The following is a 10,135-nucleotide window of genomic DNA, read 5'->3' as shown; positions in this document are numbered from 1 at the left end:
AATTACTGAAATGCTTGGAGTGTGGAGGATATTGTCAATTTTATTTCCACTAACTAACAATTCCTTATTTCTGGAACACTCTCAAAACTGCACTACTTTGCTTACTGCCTCAATATAGAGAATACACATCCATCATCTTTTGTTACACAAGCTTTAAGATCATTGTATTGAACACCAGTGCCCTCTGAGATGCTTTGTGCACAGTAGGTCTTCAAAGTTTGCTAAAGGAGCAAAGAAATGATCGAACACAGTTTTTGACACAGGTAGGAGAGCTTCTGCTAAATCAGCCCAAACCAGCTTCCCCTCTGATCACATCCTTGAGGTAACTCTGTTTGCTTATGAACAGCCTCTGGCTCCCAAAAGTGGAATCAATCACATGGCAGTGTGATATGCAGAAACAAACAAACGAAACAAAACCATGTTTCAAAACCTAGCTGTGGCACGAGACAATGTCTTGTGGAACTCTGATTTTTTTGTTCATCTCTAAGGATAATAACAAAGTTACTGTGAGAAGTCAGTGAGGAAATGTCTACAACATTCCTAGCACTGCATCTGGCATGTAACTGATTAATTCAATTGGTGCCAGTTTCCTGACCCACTCTTTTTATTCGTGATAATCTTAGGCCAATAATTTAACCTCTCTGAACCTAAGCGTCCCCACCAGTATAGTAGGGATGCTAACATCTACCTTGGAGGATTTGGTGACAGTGTTTGGGAAGTATCTAGAATAGGGTCTGTAGCATGGTATGTAGTTAAATATCGCTACTTTTCCTTCACCCTACAAAATTATTTTTATAAATTCTGTTTCACTGTAAATTCTAATCACTGAGGAATGGGTGTGTGTGTGTGTGTGTGTGTGTGTGTGTGTGAGAATTTCATTTGCCAAAAAGCCACTGTATATTTTAAAACCGTAAGAAAAGCCCATTGTAATCTAAATGCCCCCTGGAACTACTTCCCATGTCAGAAGGTTTGGGGCCCACATGGCCATGCTCATTTTGAGTGGCTGGATATCCAGGCCAGAGCTCAGAAACTGTAGAATGTGAAGCTGTCAGAGTCACCCAGTGGGAAAGAGACTACACACCCCCGAGTCATGTGGGAGATGTGCAAATTCTGGCCAGCAGAAATAGCAGCATCAGATAATGCCCAAAGGCTTGCTCGACAATGGAGTTCATTATCATTCATGTGAATGAAGTGGGAAAGGTACTGTCATCTCTTCCTGCGGTTTACTGAGTTTTCATTGACAAAAACATAAGAACACTTTTGTTTGCTAACACACTGCCCTTTGCCAGCCAGCTAGGGCCCAGTCGTGTGAAGTTGCACTTCATGTTTCAATGGAACAAATCTCCCCCAATGAGAGAAAAGGTTACTTCCCCCCTCATGCTCCCCTGACCACTACCTCTGCCAGATCCTGTCATGTGCTAGACAGAGAAGACAAAGCAAAAACGGCAGCCAGCAGAAAAACCACTTCTCACTCTTGCCCAGCTTCTGAATCCCAAATGCTCAACCAGACTTCAGTGGTGCTATTAGGCTGCGGTCAAGCCCCCAGCCCTGGTCATGATTCATGGGCAGAGTTGGTGTGAGTGTCGTACCCATGGTTATAAAGCAACACATTGGAGGTGGCAATGGTGTCTCAGTGGCATGATCGCAAAGCCTATTCTAGAAGCCCTCTTTCTTCAGACAACAAAAGAAACAATACAATTACAGCTTTCCTTACAGTCTCATTCTGAACTTACTCTCTGATCACCTCAATTGAATGTGAACTCCCACTTTAAACAACCTCCTCCAAAAGAGAAAATTGAGGTCCACTGAGGTCAGTGATCTGCCTGACTTCACCCAGTCAATAAGGGTTGGAGCCAGAATTACAAGCAAGAGGAGAAAAAACTGTGTCTAGAAACACAGATTTAAAGACGGCTGTGGCATGTGGGAACATGAAGGGCCTGGTTGCTCTAATAACCAGGTCTGGCCATGGTAGAGCAGCTGGAGGGGCGAGAGGCCACTGCTTGCTTCTGGACCTGCCTAACTTCGATGGGGAGGCCCAAGCCAAGCAGTTAGTGAAGAGGTGCACCTTCGCCCCAGCTGACCTGACCTCAGAGAAGGACGTGCAAGCAGCCCTGACTTTAGCAAAAGAAAGATTTGGCCACGTGGATGTGTGGCAGTCAACTGTGCAGGCATTGAAGTGGCCTTTAAGACATACGACTTCAAGAACAATCAGGTCCATACCTTGGAGGACTTCCAGCAAGTTCTTAATGTAATCTCACAGGTATCTTTAATGTGATCCACCTGGTGGCTGGTGAGATGGGCCAGAATGAACCAGACCAGGGAGGCCAATGTGGGGTCATCATCAACACTGCCAGCACTGGCTGCCTTTGAGGGCCAGGCTGGACAGGCTGCTTACTCTGCTTCCAAGGGGGTCATAGTAGGCATGACACTGCCCATTGCTCCGCCTCTAGTTCCCACAGGCATCCAAGTGACAGCCACTGCTCCAGGCCTATCTGGCGCCCTGCTGCTGACCTGCCTCCCAGAAGAGTGCGAGACTTGTAGGCCAGCCAGGTGTCCTTCCCCAGCTGAATGGGTGACCCTGCTGAGTATGGGCGTCTGATTTAAGCCATCATCAAGAACCCACTCATCAGTTTGTTTCCCAGAGTCCATAGTCTCTCATGGTTCGTCTCCCTCTCTGTTTTGGGGGAGGGGGTACTAGCCCTGTGATGGGTATTAAGGAGGGCACATATTGCATGAAGCACTGGGTGTTATATATAAACAATGAATCATGGAACACGACATCAAAAACTAATGACGTACTGTATGGTGACTAACATAATAATATATATATTATACCAAAAAAAAAAAAAGAACCCACTCATCAATGGAGAGGTCATGCCACTAGACGCGGCCATCCACATGCAGCCTTGAAGGGAGAGGGCAGAGAAAACAAATGCTCTTCTGCCCTTCCTTCCCTGGAGCACTGTCCTGCAGCTTGGGAGGAAGTCCAATAGCCATTTTGTAATTCTGCCCAACAGTCACACTCTGTGCCTAATAAAGTCTCTAATTCTCACACACACAAAAAAATATTTAAAAAGATGCAAACAAACAAACGAAACACAGATCTAAATACACACTGAACACAACCATAGAAGGAGTAGCCAGCACAGAGGCTGACTTGGAGTGGGCATCCAAAAATTATTTCCTTTCCTCCTATAGATAAGTTAAACATTCTGGTCAATCGGTGGTTCTCTCATATTGCAGGACTCTTCCATCAGCAGAAATCATCATCCCCACAGATTATGGCAACCACCACAACAATACTACTTGCCACTCTTTACTTAATTGCCATTGTCTAACCAGATATCATTCTCAAAGCTTTAAATACAATGTAATCCCAACTGACCAAAGAAAGGGAAAAATCACGAAAAGGAAAATCACCCCACTCATACTGACAACCAGAAACACAACGAATGAGTTCTCCCAGGCTGGGGCCAAATCCCATATGTTAAGGGTCAGATGACCACATAATTAATCACCCAAAACAGGACAAACTTCAGAACGAAAGGACATGCTGTTAATAATTACTTGGGGATAATGTGCAGACACCAGGACTTACTGTCCTGGACAAATTAGAACATACAATTACCCTAGTTTCCCAACTCAAGTTCCAAGTCCCAAGAATCCAATTCACTTTTTTTCGGGGAGTAACCATGGGCAAAGAAAAAGAGAGACATCTTTGGTGGAATACTTTGTGATTCTAGGCCCTGAACACTTTCGAAGAGAAGCTTGTGGCACACGTCATTGAGGGGATAATGGAATTTAAACCTCCAAGCCTACAGAGATACCTATACCCTGGCTCACTTCCACTCTGGCCAATAACTCTTTTCCCACTTTGGGATCTGTGTACATGCTGTTTTCCATTCCTGAAATGCTCTTTCCACCACCCACAAAACTTTTTTTTTTTTTTTAAAGATTTTATTTATTTATGTGACAGAGAGACAGCCAGCGAGAGAGGGAACACAGCAGGGGGAGTGGGAGAGGAAGAAGCAGGCTCCTAGCAGAGGAGCCCGATGTGGGACTTGATCCCGGTACGCCGGGATCACGCCCTGAGCCGAGGCAGATGCTTTAACGACTGCGCTACACAGGCGCCCCTAAAGGTGACCCACAAAACTTTTTATCTGGTTAATTTCTATTACTATTCAAGCATCAGCTTAAAGCATTACTATTTTTCAGAGAATGATTTACCTGGCCATCTCTGCACAAACCCCGATCTAAAGAGAATCTGTCAATGTACCTGTTCCTTTCTCTTTCATAGCCCTTACCAAATTATCTGTTAATATATTTCTTTGAAAACTTTTTAAAGTTTATCTTCCTGTAGAATATGTTTAATGAAAGAAGCAAAGCTGAGACTGTATCTCTTTTGTTCATGCTGCATCCCTAAGCACATGGTGCAGTGTCTGTTAGACAGAATCATTACTTGAGTGAACCAATCCATTGATAAGGAAAAGAAGCTGACTTTAAGAAACATCTACTGTGGGGGAGGAGGAGTTAAGATGGCGGAGGAGTAGGAGACACCTTTTTCAGCCGGTCCCCCCAGTCGAGCTGGATAGGTACCAGACCAGCCTAAACAACCACGGAACCAGCCTGAGACGCAGGAAGACGCATCTGGATCTCTACAAGTGAACATCTCCAGCGCTGAGTATTGAGGTATGAAGCGGGGAGCCATGAAACGGTGCACAGATATCGGAAGATAAACGGAAGGGGGAGGGAGCCGCCGCGTTCGGGTGCCGGGAAGCGGTAGCCACTTGCACGGGGAGTGGGAGGACTCGCGGTTGGCACCCGCAGAACAGCTGACTGAGACCGTGAGCCGGGTGCGCGCCACCAGGCATCTCGCGGATCACCGGAATCCCGGTGCGCTCACTGGATCCAGACTGAGACCGGGAGCTTCCGGAGCGCGCGCGGGGCGGCTGGTGGCGTTAGAAACACAAAGGACAGAGACGCGCCGGCCCTGGAAGTGAGGGCTGGGACGCCGGGTGTGGGGCACACATCCCGGGACGCTGCAGGGTTGAGCAGCACCAACAGTAACAGAGTTAAAGTGGCCAGAACATTAGTAGAGAACGGGCCGCGATCCCTCTGTTCTGTGACAGAGGCTGAAATTCGGCCGCTGCTGCTCTGACTCTCAGAAGAGGCACAGCAAACCACCAGGGAAAGCCGCCAGAGAACAAAAGCCTGGAAATACCGGCTCAGAGAGTGCCCATCCCCATCCCCCCTCGCAGGGGACACGGAGACTCTACCCAAACAGGGTTGCCTGAGTATCGGCGCGGCAGGCCCCTCCCCCAGAAGGCAGGCTGAAAAATCAAGAAGCCCACAACCCGGGCGCCTGGGTGGCACAGTCATTGAGCACCTGTCTTCGGCTTAGGGCGTGATCCCAGCGTTCCGGAAAGGAGTCCCTCATCGGGCTCCTCCGCTGGGAGCCTGCTTCTTCCTCTCCCACTCCCCTGCTTGTGTTCCCTCTCTCGCTGGTTGGCTGCCACATAAATAAATAAATAAAATCTTTAAAGAAGAAGCCCACATCCCTAAGATCCCTATAAAACAAGGGGCATGGCCTGGGACCCAGTCAATAATTTGGGCTCTGGACAACCCCGCAGCCTCTCCTCATCAGAATGACAAGAAGGAGAAGACCCCCCCCCCTGCCCCAGCAAAGAAAAGACAGTGAGTCTGTGGCCTCTGCCACAGAAATAATGGATATGGATGTAACCAAAGTATCAGAAATGGAATTCAGAGTAACGATGGTCAAAATGATAAGTAGAATTGAAAAACTATTAACGAAAAGGTTACTGAGAATATAGAATTCCTAAGGACAGAAATGAGAGCGAATCTGACAGAAATTAAAAACTCTATGAGCCAAATGCAGGCAAAACTAGAGGCTCTGACGGCCAGGGTCACAGAAGCAGAGGAACGGGTTAGTGAATTGGAGGATGGGTTAATAGAGGAAAAAATGAAAATAGAAGATGGTCTTAAAAAAATCCACACCCACGAATGTAGGTTACGGGAGATTACTGACTCAATGAAACGATCCAATGTTAGAATCATCAGCATCCCCGAGGGGGTGGAGAAAAACAGAGGTCTAGAAGAGATATTTGAACAAATTGTAGCTGAAAACTTCCCTAATCTAGCGAGGGAAACAAACATTCGTGTCCAAGAAGCAGAGAGGACCCCTCCCAAGCTCAACCATGACAAACCTACGCCACGTCACGTCATAGTGCATTTCGCAAATACTAGATCCAAGGATACAGTATTGAAAGCGGCCAGGGCAAAGAAATTTCTCACGTACCAAGGCAAAGGCATCAGAATTACGTCAGACCTGTCTACACAGACCTGGAATGAGAGAAAGGGTTGGGGGAGCATATTTAAAGCTCTTTCAGAGAAAAACATGCAGCCAAGGATCCTTTATCCAGCAAGGCTGTCATTCAGAATTGATGGAGAAATAAAGATATTTCAAAATCTCCAGTCACTAACCAATTTCGTAACCATGAAACCAGCCCTACAGGAGATATTACGGGGGGTTCTATAAAAGTAAAAAGGCCCTAAGAGTGATACAGAACAGAAAGTCACAGCCAATACAAACAAAGACTTTACTGGCAACATGGCATCATTAAAATCATATCTCTCAGTACTCAGTCTTAAGGTTAATGGCTTAAATTCTCCCATAAACGCCACAGGGTTGCAGATTGGATAAAAAGAAATGACCCATCCATTTGCTGTCTACAAGAGACTCATTTCGAACCCAAAGATGCATTCAGACTGAGAGTAAGGGAATGGAGTACCATCTTTCACGCAAATGGACCTCAAAAGAAAGCTGGGGTAGCAATTCTCATATCAGATAAATTGGATTTTAAACTACAGACTATAGTTAGAGACGCAGAAGGGCACTATATTATTCTTAAGGGAAGTATTCAACAAGTGGATATGACAATTATAAATATCTATGCTCCCAACACGGGAGCAGCAAGATACACAAGCCAACTCTTAACCAGAATAAAGAGATATATAAATAAAAATACATTAATAGTAGGGGACCTCAACACTCCACTATCAGAAATAGACAGAACACCCTGGCAAAAACTAAGCAAAGAATCAAAGGCTTTGAATGCCATACTCGACGAGTTGGACCTCATAGATATATATAGAACACTACACCCCAGAACCAAAGAATACTCATTCTATTCTAATGCCCATGGAACATTCTCAAGAATAGACCATGTTCTGGGACACAAAACAGGTCTCAACCGATACCAAAAGATTGAAATTATCCCCTGCATATTCTCAGACCACAACGCTCTGAAATTGGAACTCAACCACAAGGAAAAATTTGGAAGAAACTCAAACACTTGGAGACTAAGAACCATCCTGCTCAGGAATGACTCGATAAACCAGGAAATCAAAAATCAAATTAAACAATTTACGGAGACCAATGAGAATGAAAATACAACAGTCCAAAACCTATGGGATACTGCAAAGGCAGTTCTAAGGGGGAACTACATAGCCATCCAAGCCTCACTCAAAAGAATAGAAAAATCTAAAATGCAGTTTTTATATTCTCACCTCAAGAAGCTGGAACAGCAACAGAGGGACAGGCCTAATCCACGCACGAGGAAGCAGTTGACCAAAATTAGAGCTGAAATCAATCAAGCAGAAACCAGAAGTACAGTACAGTAGATCAACAGGAATAGAAGCTGGTTCTTAGAGAGAATTAATAAAACTGACAGACCACTGGCAACACTTATCCAAAAGAAAAGAGAAAGGACCCAGATTATTAAAATTATGAATGAAAAAGGAGAGGTCACGATGAACACCATTGAAATTGGAAGGATTATTAGAAATTTTTATCAACAGCTATATGCCAATAAACTAAGCAATCTGGAAGAGATGGAATCCTTCCTGGAAACCTATAAACTACCAAGACTGAAACAGGAAGAAATTGATTCCCTAAACAGGCCAATTAATTATGAAGAAATTGAGTCAGTGATAAACAACCTTCCAAATAACAAAGCTCCAGGCCCAGATGGTTTTCCTGGGGAATTCTACCAAACATTCAAAGAAGAAATAATACCTATTCTCCTAAAGCTATTTCAAAAAACAGAAACAGAAGGAAAGCTACCAAACTCATTCTATGAGGCCAATATTACCTTGATCCCCAAACCAGGCAAACACCCCCTCAAAAAGGAGAATTACAGACCGATTTCCCTAATGAATATGGACGCCAAAATCCTCAACAAGATACTTGCTAATAGAATCCAACAGTACATTAAAAGGATTATCCATCACGATCAAGTGGGATTCATACCTGGGATGCAAGCGTGGTTCAATATTTGCAAATCAATCAGTGTGATACATCATATCAACAAGAAAAGACTCAGGAACCATATGATCCTCTCAATCGATGCCAAAAACGCATTTGACAAAATACAGCATCCTTTCCTGATTAAAACCCTTCAGAGTGTAGGAATAGAAGGTACATTTCTCAATCTCATAAAAGCCATCTATGAAAAGCCTACTGCAAATATTATTCTCAATGGGGAAAAGCTGGAAGCCTTTCCCTTAAGATCAGGAACTCTACAAGGATGCCCACTTTCGCCACTATTATTCAACATAGTACTAGAAGTCCTTGCAACAGCAGTCAGACGACAAAAAGGGATCAAAGGTATTCAAATCGGCAAAGAAGAAGTCAAAATGTCTCTCTTCGCAGATGACATGATACTCTATATGGAAAACCCAAAAGAAGCCACTCCAAACTATTAGAAGTTATAGAGCAATTCAGTAACGTGGCGGAATACAAAATCAATGCTCAGAAATCAGTTGCATTTCTATACACGAATAACGAGACTGAAGAAAGAGAAATTAGGGAATCCATCCCATTTACAATACCACCAAAAACCATACATTACCTTGGAATTAACTTAACCAGAGACATAAAGGACCTATATTCTAGAAACTATAAATCACTCTTGAAAGACATTGAGGAAGACATAAAAAGATGGAAAGATATTCCATGCTCATGGATCGGAAGAATTAACATAGTTAAAATGTCCATGCTACCCAGAGCAATCTGCACTTTCAATGCTATCCCAATCAAAATACCGAGGACATTTTTCAAAGAACTGGAACAAATAGTCCTTAAATTTGTATGGAAACAGAAAAGGCCCCGAATCTCCAAGGAACTGTTGAAAAGGAAAAACAAAGCTGGGGGCATCACAATGCCGGATTTCGAGCTGTACTACAAAGCTGTGATCACAAAGACAGCATGGTACTGGCACAAAACAGACACATAGACCAATGGAACAGAATAGAGAGCCCAGAAATGGACCCTTGGCTCTTTGGGCAACTAATCTTTGATAAAGCAGGAAAAAACATACGGTGGGAAAAAGACAGTCTCTTCAATAAATGGTGCTGGGAAAATTGGACAGCTACATGCAAAAGAATGAAACTTGACCACTCTCTCACACTATACACAAAAATAAACACCAAATGGATGAAAGACCTCGATGTGAGACAGGAATCCATCAAAATTCTAGAGGAGAACATAGGCAGCAACCTCTACGACATCGGCCAAAGCAACCTTTTTCATGACACATCCCCAAAGGCAAGAGAAACAAAAGATAAAATGAATTTATGGGACTTCATCAAGATTAAAAGTTTCTGCATAGCCAAGGAAACAGTCAGAAAAACTAAGAGGCAGCCCACGGAATGGGAGAATATATTTGCAAATGACACTACAGATAAAGGACTGGTATCCAAGATCTACAAAGAACTTCTCAAACTCAATACACAAGAAACAAATAAACAAATCAAAAAATGGGCAGAAGATATGAACACTTAATGAAGACATACTAATGGCTACAGACACATGGAAAAATGTTCAAAATCATTAGCCATCAAGGAAATTCAAATCAAAACCACACTGAGATACCACCTTATGTCAGTTAGAATGGCAAAAATAGACAAGGCAAGAGACAACAATTGTTGGAGAGGATGTGGAGAAAGGGGGCCCCTCCTACATTGTTCGTGGGAATGCAAGTTGGTACAACCACTCTGGAAAACAGTGTGGAGGTCCCTTAAAAAGTTAAAAATTGAGCTACCCTATGATCCAGCC

The 10,135-nt window shown here is 43.7% G+C and overlaps 1 pseudogene; it reads left to right on the top strand.

Annotated features, from left to right (window-relative positions):
* The first annotated feature begins 1,928 nt into the window (after positions 1 to 1,928).
* LOC123801920 (3-hydroxyacyl-CoA dehydrogenase type-2 pseudogene) lies at positions 1,929 to 3,338 on the top strand (annotated as a pseudogene).
* Positions 3,339 to 10,135: the final 6,797 nt, after the last annotated feature.

This window comes from Ursus americanus, chromosome 9 (genome assembly GCF_024610735.1).
Source record: "Ursus americanus isolate L20-20 chromosome 9, mUrsAme1.1.p, whole genome shotgun sequence".
Classification (NCBI taxonomy): Eukaryota; Metazoa; Chordata; class Mammalia; order Carnivora; family Ursidae; genus Ursus; species Ursus americanus.
This window is presented reverse-complemented; position numbering and strand designations above follow the sequence as displayed.